The sequence below is a fragment of the Phacochoerus africanus genome, chromosome 3 (assembly GCF_016906955.1).
Source record: "Phacochoerus africanus isolate WHEZ1 chromosome 3, ROS_Pafr_v1, whole genome shotgun sequence".
In the NCBI taxonomy this organism is placed as follows: domain Eukaryota; kingdom Metazoa; phylum Chordata; class Mammalia; order Artiodactyla; family Suidae; genus Phacochoerus; species Phacochoerus africanus.
The window spans coordinates 10,020,053-10,032,669 of NC_062546.1; the positions used below are offsets into that span (position 1 = coordinate 10,020,053).

Genomic DNA, 12,617 nt, shown 5'->3' on the forward strand with positions numbered 1-12,617 from the left:
CTCTCCGCGGTTATGGGCCAACTCCATGGTCCCATATCCTAAGCCAGCACCTTAGCCTTCCCCACCTTCCAAGATCACTGCTCTGTAATTTTTCCTTTCTCTCCTGTTCCCATTATCGAGGACGCCTCTTCCCCTGGTCATCCAACACCTGCTGTAATATCTCGCTTAAACTCACATTCGCTCTGAAGCTCTGCCACACACACCCCCCACCCCCCACTCCCCCGTTCACCAGGAAACATCTTCCAAAGGGTTCACTCTACTCACCACCTCCCCCCACTTCTTTCCAACCCTTTCCCATCAGCTTTTGCCCCTGGGCCTTCTTGGAGTCTCTCTTGGTGACTGGCCGTCTCTGTGTTGCCCAGGCCAGCCAGCAGCTTTTTAGAGCCTCACCCATGACATATGGAGGTTCAGAGCTGTAGCTGCTGGTCTACACCACAGCCACAGCAACATAGGATCCGAGCTGCATCTGCGACCTACACCACAGCTCACGGCAACGTCGGATCCTTAAGCCACTGAGCGAGGCCAGGGCTCATGGATGCTAGTCAGGTTTGTTAACCGCTGAGCCATGACAGGAACTCCTCAACTTCCCCCTTTTAAACCCCAAAGTTCCGCAGGCTTCATCTTCGCCCTTGTTCCTGCCTCTCCCGTCACTGCCTACATGATCACAACCAGTCCCAAGGCGTCAAGGACGATCTTACCCATGCTGATGTCTCAGTGGCCTGGGCCTCACCCCTGAACTCCAGACAGCTCTATCCAAGTCCTGGTTTAATCTTTCCACCTGAATCTACAAATGGCGTGTCCATTGTAACAAGTGCCGAGTGAACAATGAACACCCCTCCCCCCAACACACACACACACACACACGCACGCACGCACGCACGCACACGCCATGTTGACGTCCTCCAGACTTCCCTATTTCTGTACACGGCACTTGTTTCCACCCAGGTGTTCAGGTTAAAAAAATCTAGGAGTCATTGGAGTTCCCGTTGTGGCTCAGTAGTAACAAACCTGACCGGTATCCATGAGGATGCAGTTTTGATCCCTGGCCCCCCTCAGTGGGTTAAGGATCCGTCGTTGCCATGAGCTGTGGTGGAGGTCACAGACGCAGCTCAGATCTGGCATTGCTGTAGCTGTGGTGTAGGCTGGCAGCTGTAGCTCAGATTCAACCCCTAGCTTGGGAACGTCCATATGCTGCACGTGTGGCCCTAAAATGAAAAAAAATAAAAAATAAAAATAGAATTACCATATGGTCCAGCAATTCCACTTCTGGGTATATACCGCTAAGACTTGAAAGCCCAGGTTTTTTTGTTTTGTTTTTGTTTTTGTTTTGGCCACCGCATGGCATATGGAGTTCCCGGGCCAGGGATCAGATCAGAAGAGATATTTATATACCCACATTCATAGGAGCCTTATTCACAATGGCTAAAGGTGGAAGAAACCCAAATGTTTACTGATAGGTGCATCTATATGCAAAAATGTGATACACGCATACAATAATAATAATAATATCCCCTTAAAAATGAAAGAAATTCGGATCCTTGCTACCCTATGGATGAACCTGGGGATATTATGCTAATTGAAATAAGCCAGTCACAAAAAGACAAATAACTGTATGATCCCACTTGAGTGAAGCACCCAGAGCAATCAAATGCGCAGACAGAAAGTAGATGGAGTTCCCATCGTGGCTCAGTGGTTAACTAACCTGACTAGCATCTATGAGGGTGTGGGTTCAATCCCTGGTCTCCCTCAGTGGGTTAAGGATCCAGCGTGGCAGCCGTGAGCTGTGGTGTAGGTCGCACATGCAGCTCAGACATGGCGTTGCTGTGGCTGTGGTGGAGGCTGGCAGCTGTACCTCCAATTCAACCCCTAGCCTGGGAACCTCCATATGCCGTGGGTGCGGCCCTAAAAAGACAAAAAACAAAGAAAGTAGAAGGTGGTTGCCAGGGCCTGGGTTGAAAGAAAAATGGAGTTGTTATTTGATGGATGTGGAGTTTCAGTTTTGCAAGAGGAAAATAGTGATGGAGATGGACGGGTGGTTGCACATCTGTGTAAGCGCAGTTAATACTGCTGATCTGTGCGATTTACGGTTATGAAGATGCTACATGTTATGTACTTTTTACCACAGGTTTTGTTTGTTTGTCTTTTTGCCATTTCTTGGGCAAACCTCATGGTTCCTAGACGGATTCTTTAACCACTGAGCTGTGACAGGAACTCCTGGTTTTTTTTGGTTTTGTTTTTTGGTTTTGTCTTTTTTTTTACTTTCCTAGGGCCACTCCAGCGGCATGTGGAGGTTCCCAGGCCAGGGGTCCAACCAGAGCTGTAGCCACCAGCCTACGCCAGAGCCACAGCAACTCGGGATCTGAGCTGAGTCTGCAACCTACACCACAGCTCACGGCAACGCCAGATCCTTAACCCACTGAGCAAGGCCAGGGATTGAACCCTCGACCTCATGGTTCCTAGTCGGATTCGTTAACCACTGCGCCATGACAGGAACTCCTTTTTTTTTTTTTTTTTTGATTGGGGAAAAAAAAAACTAGAGTCATGGCACAGGGAACTATATCCAATCACTTGGTGATAGAACATGATGATAGATAATACGAGAAATGGAGTTCCCATTGTGGCTCAGTGGTAACGAACACGACTAGTGTCCATGAGGATGTGGATTTGACCCTTAGCCTTGCTCGGTGGGTTCAGGATCTGGTGTTGCTGCAGGCTGCAATGTCGGTCACAGTCTCGGCTCAGATCTGGTGTTGCTGTGGCTGTGGTGTAGGCTGGCAGTGGCAGCTCCGATTCACCCCCTACCCTGGGAACTTCCATGTGCTGCAGGGGTACCACCCCCCAAATAATAATAATATGAGAAAAAGGATGTATATATACATATGTATATATATGTATGTATGTATATGTATACATAAACAACTGGGTCACTTGGCTAGACAGCAGAAATTGACAGAACATCGTAAATCAACTATAAGAAAAAATATTTTAAAAAAAGAAAAAAACTAGAGTCATGGAAGTTCCCTTGTGGTGGAGCGGGTTAAGGCTCCATCGTTGCGGAAGCTGCGGCACAGGTTCAATCCCTGTCCTGGGAACTTCAATACACTGCAGGTGCAGCCAAAAAAAAAGAAAAGAAGACGCCTACAGTCGAGATCTCGAAGGCCATCCGTGTCGTGTGTTCATTCCCTTCCTTCTCATTCACCCCACTCCAGCCCCAGTGGCCTTTTGAAAGTTCTCCAAACATGTCAAACCCATTCCTGCCGCAGGGCCTTTGCACTGGCCGTTGCCTCTGCCAGGAATGCTCTTCCCACAGACGCTGGTGTGGCTCTCTCGCTCGCCTCCTTCATGTCTCCGCTCACATGTCTTCTTATCAGTGAGGTCTTTCCTCATCACGCCACAAAAAAGCATCCTCTGACGCTCTCTACCCCCGCTTTCACTGTCTCCATAGCATTCACTCCTAGGTGACACATATTAAAGGTATTTGTTTATGCAGTGAGGTGACCAGGGCCCCTTCTGTCATGGAGTGACTGGTCCAGAAGGTGATGCATCCTCCGCTACGCCTCTCACAACTTCATCCCACCCCAGCCCCACACTAGGCAGAGTCCATGTGCCCTAGACCACCGTTTTTGCCTGACCCAATAGTGGTGACGTTCGTTCTTTTTTTGTTGTTTTTTTGGCTGGGCCCTAGGGCATGTGGAAGTTCTCAGGCCAAGGACTGACAAACCTGTGTTACAGCTGCAACCAGAGCCATAGCAGCAACAACGCTAGATCCTTAACCTGCTGAGCCCCAAGGTACCTCCTTTGGGGGTTCATTTTAGACTGTGACCACTTGAGTTCTTCATCTTAAAATTCTCAGCACCCAGGAGTTCCTCTTGTGGCGCAGCGGAAACGAATCCAACTAGGAACCATGAGGTTTTGGGTTCGATCCCTGGCCTCGCTCAGTGGGTTAAGGATCCGGCATTGCCGTGAGCTGTGGTGTAGGTCACAGACACGGCTCAGATCCTGCGTCGCTGTGGCTGTGGTGTAGGCGGCAGGTGTATCTCTGATTCGACCCTTAGCCTGGGAACCTCCACATGCCAAGGGTGTGGCTCTGAAAAGTGAATGAATGAATGAATGAATGGTCCAGGAAACACCTCCTGACCTTCAAAGTATCCTGGATGTTGCAGATCTACTTAATATTCTGAGAAACCTTAGATAAATATTCCTGCTCTAGGAGGAAGGGGGTCCATGTTTCTTGAACACCAACAATCACAGGCCAGAGGCCTTAGGAAAATCATTTCTAATTTTCGAGGTGATGCCCCACGTGGAGATGAGTCTCCCCCTTTCCTGGGGAAGGAAGCAGGTATGGAGAGATTGAGATGCTTGGAGGGAAATCACCAAGGCAAGACCCCCTACCTGGACTTGTCCATGTTGCCACGTTTAAGAAACTGAACTTTGAGGGGCGTGCTCAGACCGGGGGTGGGGGGCTGAAGAAATGGCTCCTCTGTTTACAACACACCCAGTGGGAAGCTGGGTTCACTGTGACAAGGGGCCCAAAACGCATGGCCTATCTATAAGCAAATACCCAACATGGGAAACCAACCAACCAACCGAAAGAAAGGAACTTTCTTGTCACCTGGGGGGCAAAAACGAGATGAATACTTTCTTGTTCCTCCCTGGGCTTAATTAACTCTAGTTCTGTTTCCCAGGCGTTGGGTTCCTTCTCTGTCGGTGACTTGATTTCTTCCTCTTCCTTTATCACCTCCCCCTCGTACTTTGCTTCTTCAGCCTCTGCTTCCTTCTGCTCTTTTTGCTTGTCCCGCTTCCTCTCCCTGTCACGGCTTCATCGCCGTCTGTCTTTGTAGCCACACCAGAGCCAGGTCATTTGTGGATCTGGCAGTCGGAGCGGAGAAAAGAAGTTAAAATCTCTCCACACACTCAGACAAAGACAGGGACATTTTATATTCCCTTTCATGGTCAAAAGATGATCCTTTCACAAAATCCATGTAGGTGTTTATAGACCAGTCATCCTAACAATGCCTCTCCTTTGCTTTGCTCTCCGTGCCAATTAACATTCTTAATTGCCTGGCTCTAGCCATCTCACTTTTTGTGTGGGGGGCAGAGTTCTCTGACAAGTTTATTTTCAGTTGTAATTTATATTGCAATGACAGATAGATATTTATGACAGCCCGCTTTCCCATGTGCTGGGCTTTTAGCTCTTCCAGGTTTGTTATAATAAAGAACGCTCGAAGTAAATTTGCAGAAGTGCCTCCTCAGTGATGTTTTTTAAAAGACAAGTTCAGAAGAGGGACTTTTTGAGGAGGAGGCGGCGGCAGGGTGTGTGTCTGGTAGATAATCAAAAACTGGCAGAGCGCAAGAAAATTTTTAGGAAAGATCGTGGGGGCCAATACAGAGACGTTGAAAGAATGAATCCGCACCGCTACCCATGGGAGGGCTACGGAATGCATTTGGAGCGGAAAAATTGTTCAATCAATTGAACCTTCAACTTGTTTTTGAAAATCTATACATTTCTCCTGTCCAGTTACGAAATATGCGAATGTCCTGATAAGCGTGTTTATGGTTTTACCCTCTCAGCTCGATCACTCACATTTCCGAGGCTCATGTCTTGCACAAGAGCCCATAAAGGAAGAAGGGAGTGTTTTTGGAAAAGCTTCTGAAGGGTTGTGAATGCAAGATTCAGGACGTGCGGTCTTAAGAAAAGAAATCCAAAATTTGCACACCGCTGTGTGAACTGGTAGTTCACTGACATGTCACCTGTCGTAAGAACAACGCAAAAATGTCTATCGGGATGAGTGAACTAAACGAAAGGTTCAGCCACAGTGAAAAATGACAAAACAAAACACATTGACGAAGACTTGTGTTGCGTGAGGCAGAGGAGACTTGGGGTATCCCGTCCAAGGGAAATGAACAGAACCCCCAAAGGTATTTTCCAGTTGATCTCGACGCTATAAAAGTTATGGTAGTCATGGAAGAGACATCAGAGGAAAATTCGCTAGAATGTTATCTTCCATCTGCAGAAGCAGCAGAGAAATTACTCACATTACCCCCACAAGTGAAGATGAGACTGTACAGTCTTTGAGAGAAAAGGCCAGAAAGCGGGGATTTGATTTAGCCCCTCGCCCCCCCACCCCAGGGGGGGTGGGGGTCGGGGGGGAGGTTAACAAGGCACCCCTGGAGAAGATTACAGGGTTTGGGTTTTTTTGTTTTTGAAGTGTAGTTGATGGACAATATTATACAAGTTACAGGTGTACAATGCAGTGATTCACAGTTTTTAAAGGTACCCCCCCCCGTTGTACAGTATGTCCTTGTAGTTTATTTTATTCATAATAGTTTGTACCTCTTAACCCCCTCCTCTTCTATTCCCCCTCCTTCATCCCCTCCCCAACTCGTAACCCCGAGTTTGTTCTCTATAGAAGATAAGAGGATTTGATTGTGATTAGCACTTTGTTTTATTAGAAAGTATTTTACTATTGAAAACAAACAAAAAAAAAAGGATTAGGTAGATGCTAATATGGCCTCGAAATCCTTAGCCGTAAGGACCCATTTCTCAGCTTCAGCCCTGTTGACACTTTGGGTCCTGGGCACTGTAGGATGTTAGCCTGATCCCTGGCCTCTACCCACGACATAACAGTAGCACTCTCACCAAACGTCCCCTGGTGGGGGAGGAGGTAAAATCACCCCCCACTGAGGACCACTGGCTTGGACTCAGGGAATCAACATTCTCTAGAGCCTGTGAGTGCCACAGATTGACCTAAAGACCAGCATGGCTAGGGAGCGGGTCAAGAGACCAAGGGACAGAAAAACCCAGTTCCGTCAACTTTTTCATTCCTAGTCCTTCTCCTCTTCAACAGAAGAAACTGTAGGAGAAATTCTCATTTCTGACAATACAGTCCTGGGTTTTTTTGTTTGTTTGCTTGTTTTGTTTGTTGGCTTTGTCCTTTGCCTTTTTAGGGCCGCACCCACGGCACATGGAGGTTCCTAGGCTAGGGGTCGAATCAGAGCTACAGCTGCCAGCGTACGCCACAGCCACAGCCACACCAGATCTGAGCCACATCTGCGACCTCCACCACAGCTCATGGCAACACTGGATCCTTAGCCCGCTGAGCGAGGCCAGGGATCGAACCCACATCCTCATGGATACTAGACAGGTTCGTTAACCACTGAGTCACAACGGGAATTCCATTTCAGTCCCGTTTTAATGAACTTGCTGGAATAGTTATATGTTTTTTTATTTCTTTTCTTTCTTTCTTTCTTTTTTTTGAATACACAGTGTGGGCGTCAATATATTAGCAGATATATTAATGGGAAAGACTAATTAGAGCTAGAAATTGTTCAATACCAATTTGGGATTGATAAAATGGCAACAAGCAGAGAGATATCAAAAAGGGGGGGGCATATCATCAGTTAAGTGGTGATTATTGCAATTAGCCAGACTTTGCAATTATAAATCATTCCAATGGAAGGGCTTTGGGCCAGGACACTCAGAAAAGTGGACATTTGGCCCCATAATAAAGCACTCCTAGTGAATTACAAGCATGATTTCTGAAGCAATTTTAGCTCAACTTCTAAATCTCTAGATTTGAACAGTTATTTCCAGACATATAAAGCCTTCTCTTTGAGGCAGGCAGATATCAAATCGATGAAAGTCCATAGCCTCCAAGAGGTTGGTCCATGTTGAGAAAAAACCACTCTTTATATTTCCCGAATCCAAACTTAATTTCCCAAATTAAAGCAGCAGCAGCTACCACATCCATTGGTCCCCTTGGCCATTTCCTGGCATGAATAATTAGAGACTCGAAAGGCCAGTACTTTTGCAGTTGCAGACCGTGATCTATGGATGCCAGCCTTGCCAGTTCCGTCTTTTCAAACTTAAGATGCCGGGAATCCCACATAGGAAAAAACAAACAACCCGCACACGCACGTAATTATAGCCCGTTTCAATCATAGGGACAACCAAATGTCTAATCACCTTCTTAAAAACAGCTTCGTTTAGATATGCTCTACATATAAGATTCACTCCTTTTGGTGTTCCCATCATAGCTCAGCAGAAATGAATCTGATTCATATCCATGAGGACACAGTTTCGATCCCTGGCCTCGATCAGTGGGATAAGCTCTGGCATTGCTGTGAGCTGTGGTGTAGGTTGCAGATGTGGTTTGGTTCCCGTGTTGCTTCGGCTGTGGTGTCAGCCGGCAGCTGTAGCTCTGATTTGACCCCTAGCCTGGGAACCTCCATATGTCATGGGTGCAGCCCTAAAAAGACCAAAAAAAAAAAAGAAAAAAGAAATTCACCCTTTGTAAGTGTACACTTCAGCGATTTTTTTTTTTGGTCTTTTTTTTTAGGGCTGCACCCGAGGTACATGGAAGTTCCCAGACTCAGGGTCTAATCGGAGCTGTAGCTGCTGGCCTATACCACAGCCACAGCCACAGCCACAGCAACGCGGGATCCGAGCCGCATCTGCAACCTACACCACAGCTCATGGCAATGCCAGATCCTTAACCCACTGATCGAGGCCAGGGATTGAACCTGTGTCCTCATGGATACAAATCAGATTGATTTCTGCTGAGCCGCGATTGGAACTCCCGCAGCGATTTTTAATAAATGTGCATAGTTGGGCAACCATCACTTTGTAATTGCCTTTTTCCCAATTGTGGTAAAAGACACACAATGTAAAATGTTACCCTCTTCACCATCTTTGAGTGCTCTTCAGTGGTATGAAGAACATTCTCATTATTGTGTAATCTCCAGAACTCTTTCCATCTTGTAAAACTGAAACTCCATACCCATTAAACAGTAACTCCCCACTTCCCCCTCCCCCAGCCCCTGCCAATCACCCTTCTACTTTCTGTGTCTAAGAATTTGACTGGTATCGTACCGTATTTGTCTTTTTGTGATTAGCTTATTTCTCTTAGCAGAATGTCTTCAAGGCTCATCCAGGTGAGTCAGAATTCCTTCCTTCCTTCCGGGTGGTATAGGAGCTACAGCTGCCAGCCTACACCACAGCTCACTACAATGCTGGATCCTTAATCCACGGCCAGGGATTGAACCACCTCCTCATAGATACTAGTTGGGTTCGTTACCGCTGAGCCACAAAGGGCGCTCCTCTTTTTTTTAAAGGCTAAATAATATTCCATTGTATGTACACACCATATTTTGTTTATCCATTCATTTGTGGATGGACTCTTGGGTTGTGTCCACCATTGAGCTACTGTGAGTAATGCTGCTGTGAATATGTGGGTGAAAAAGTATTTCTTGATGCCCCTGCTTTCAATTCTTTGGGATATATAGCCAGAAGTGGAAATGCTGGATCATACAGTAATTCCACGCTTAGATTTTAAAGAAACCGACACACAACTTTCCACAATGGTTGCGCCATTGTACATTTCCAATAAGAGTGATTGCCTTTTAATTTTATTTTTTTATTTTTATTGTTGGGCTGCACCCGCAGCATGCTGAAGTTCCTAGGCTAGGGTTCAAACTCATGCCACAGCAGTGATCTGAGCCATAGCAGTGACAATGCCGTATCTTTAACCCACTGAGCCACCAGGAATCTCCTGTAATTACCTTTCAATACTCTGTTTATAATTAGGCCTCCAAAATCATTCATCCATGATTCATTTTTTCAGGATTACTTATTGTGACTTTTGAGTTCTAATTACGCATGGCCAAGGGCTAGGGACATTGTGGTGAAGGTGTCTGCCCTTGTGGAGCCTGCGGTGTGAAAAACAAGCGATAAATGCATATACAATTCAATCTATAATGCTATAACTACGCTATAAAAGGAAAGAAATGGCTTCTCGAAGACAGACACTAATAGGTGAGATTGTTCTAATTTGGGTGAGAGAAAGCCGGTTTTAGGGAGAAAACTTTGAGACTGGAGGCTTAGTAGAAATCGGCAAGTGAAGAGAGGCAAAGAGTAGAAGGGAAGAAAATTCCTCGCAGAAGAGAGCAGAGGTGGGATTTGGGGGGCGGTGTTGGAAGGTCTGAGCACCCTGGAGACCTGTACCCTTAAGCCAGAAAGATTCCGAGTTCATACCATCAGCCTACGACCGACCATGAGCACCCACAGGCGCTGAATGGAAGCTTCGAGTTTGTTTCCCAGTCCATGAAATGGGAATCAAAAAGGATTTTAACGAGGAGAAACTGGGATTTTGTATCCCAAAGGCCCTTAGACACAGTAAAGCCTCAGTGTTTATAGATTTAGGGGAAGATGTAACCAAGTCAGTTTCCGGCAATTTCTGCCTGGGACAAACAGTGAGAAGAACCGGATTATTCATAAACCCAGTCTCCTAACAAAGGCAATCAAGGAGTTCCCGTCTCGGGCATCGAAGACAATCCAACTAGGAACCATGGGGTTGCAAGTTCGATCCCTGGCCTTGCTCAGTGGGTTAAGGATCCGGCATTGCCACGAGTTGTGGTGTAGGTCACAGACAAGGCTCGGATCTGGCATTGCTTTGGCTGTGGTGTAGGCCGGCAGCAACCCAGCTCCGATTTGATCCTGAGCCTGGGAACCTCCATATGCCGCGAGTGTGGCCTAAAAAGCAAAATAAATAAATATATAAATAAATAAAAATTAAAAATCATTGCAATTCTCCCTAAAAATAAAAAAATTAAAAAAATTTTAGAAAAGGCATTCAAAAGTTTAATACTATCCTTTACAATAATCTTTTTTTTTTTTTTTCTAATGCTGATCCCACCCAGGCGTTTTAGTTGTTTATGGAATATGAATAATCCAAAACTTACCTTGGATTAGGGACTGGCCTTGTGCCCCTCGGGCTTCATTCACCCCTCCCCTTTGTTGTAGCATCTGACCTCACCTCTGGTGTACCAGCTCCTGGCTACGGCTCATAAGTGGGAGGTAGATTCAAAGAGTCAAAACATTTACTGTGTCTTTCTTTTCTTTTCTTTCTTTTTTTTGTTTTTTTGTCTTTTTGCCATTTCTTGGGCCGCTCTTGCAGCAAATGGAGGTTCCCTGGCTAGGGGTCTAATTGGACCTGTAGCCATCGGCCTATGCCAGAGCCACAGCAACATGGGATCTGAGCCTACACCACGGTTCACGGCAACACCGGATCCTTAACCCACTGAGCAAGGCCAGGGATCGAACCCGCAACCTCATGGTTCCTAGTCGGATTTGTTAACCACGGTGCCATGACGGGAACTCCTGTGTCTTTCTTTTCTTGATATAATGTTCGTGGCAAGGTTTTCTTTGAGGAACACTTGACTTTGACTTTATCTGTAGGAGTTATTTCTGCGGACCCCAGATTTTTCAAGACAGGCTTAACATAAGTTTTCTCTTGCCCCAATCTCCGCCTGTTCAGCTGTCTTGCCTAGATTCATCCAGAGCCGGATGACAGGCATTCGGATGTGATAGAAGAATTTTGGAGTCAGACTTAGGGGTTGAACTCATCCGCGTCCTCATTAGGTCCCTTCATGTCCTGAAACCTCAGTTTCTTCTTTTTCAAAATGGACAAAACAGTACTGATCTCTCTTGGTAGATGAAGCAAGAAACTGTGCATTTCATGCCATCTGTGGCTCCTACCAGGGGCTCAATCAATTATTATTATTATCACTTGGAGGCTAAAGAGGCACAGTTTTACTGCCTGGTTATGAGCAGAAATGGCTACCATGTTTTCACTATTACCAACTAAAATAAATACATATAAACAACTATATTTTACCTCAAGTTTTCCTTACACCACTAACATTTCTTGAGCAGTAAACCTGCTGCACATGCATTCAGATGGATAAATTACATCTCCTGCCACACTTCCTTTCATGGGAAAGGTGTTGGGAATATAAGCAGATTAGTGAGCAAGGCAGGCATTAATTGGCTTTTTTACTCAGTATGAGAATTCAAAACGGCTTCCATGCATTATTCAGCCAAATTCTTACCTTTCCAACTTGGCTGTTGACTGTAATTCTATCTTATTTTGGCTTAAGGAACTTAACATAAAACAACACCCAGCTTTTTCAGAGACTCAAAAATTGGAGGTTACCCTCCCTTTCTTCACTAAGTTTTTATTCATGACCATGAATATCAAAAAGATGGTCGAGCTGATTCACTTTCTGCCTTGGGTTGTCCAAACACCCAGGTGAACATATTTATGAGCTTAGCATTCTGTTTTGCTTGCATTCCCAATGAGCTTACAAAAAATTTTTACACACTGGGAACCTGATGAATAACTAATCAAGAAAATGCAATGTACAAATGTGGAGAAGAGTTTATACTTGCACAGTTCCTTACAATAAAGTAAATGCTAAAGAGAGACGCATGCCCAGAGGCACTAGGGAAACACCAATCAAAGACTTGGATGAAGTTTTCACCATTTATTCTACATTTATTGAGTATTTACATCATGCAAGGCAGTTAATAGAATAAAATACATAGAGATTTACTGTAGAGATGTATATAATATATACATATACACAGTACATATATGTATATACATAATACATATTATACGTATACATAATATATATAATGTTACACACACACAATTTTAGAAAATTGCAGGCGTCCGGTGTCAGGGTGATGTAATCACTTTGAACTATACATCTTTTCTATATTAAAGTCCATATTGCAAAAAAATTCCAATGACGATTATTTTAGCAACACCCAG

At 45.2% G+C, this 12,617-nt stretch overlaps 1 non-coding gene across 1 annotated transcript; it reads left to right on the forward strand.

Moving 5' to 3' along the window:
- Positions 1 to 4,435: 4,435 nt before the first annotated feature.
- LOC125123820 (small nucleolar RNA SNORA11) lies at positions 4,436 to 4,570 on the forward strand. Its single transcript, XR_007134196.1, has one exon. It is a non-coding gene; the product is annotated as a small nucleolar RNA SNORA11 (small nucleolar RNA).
- The last annotated feature ends 8,047 nt before the right edge of the window (positions 4,571 to 12,617 follow it).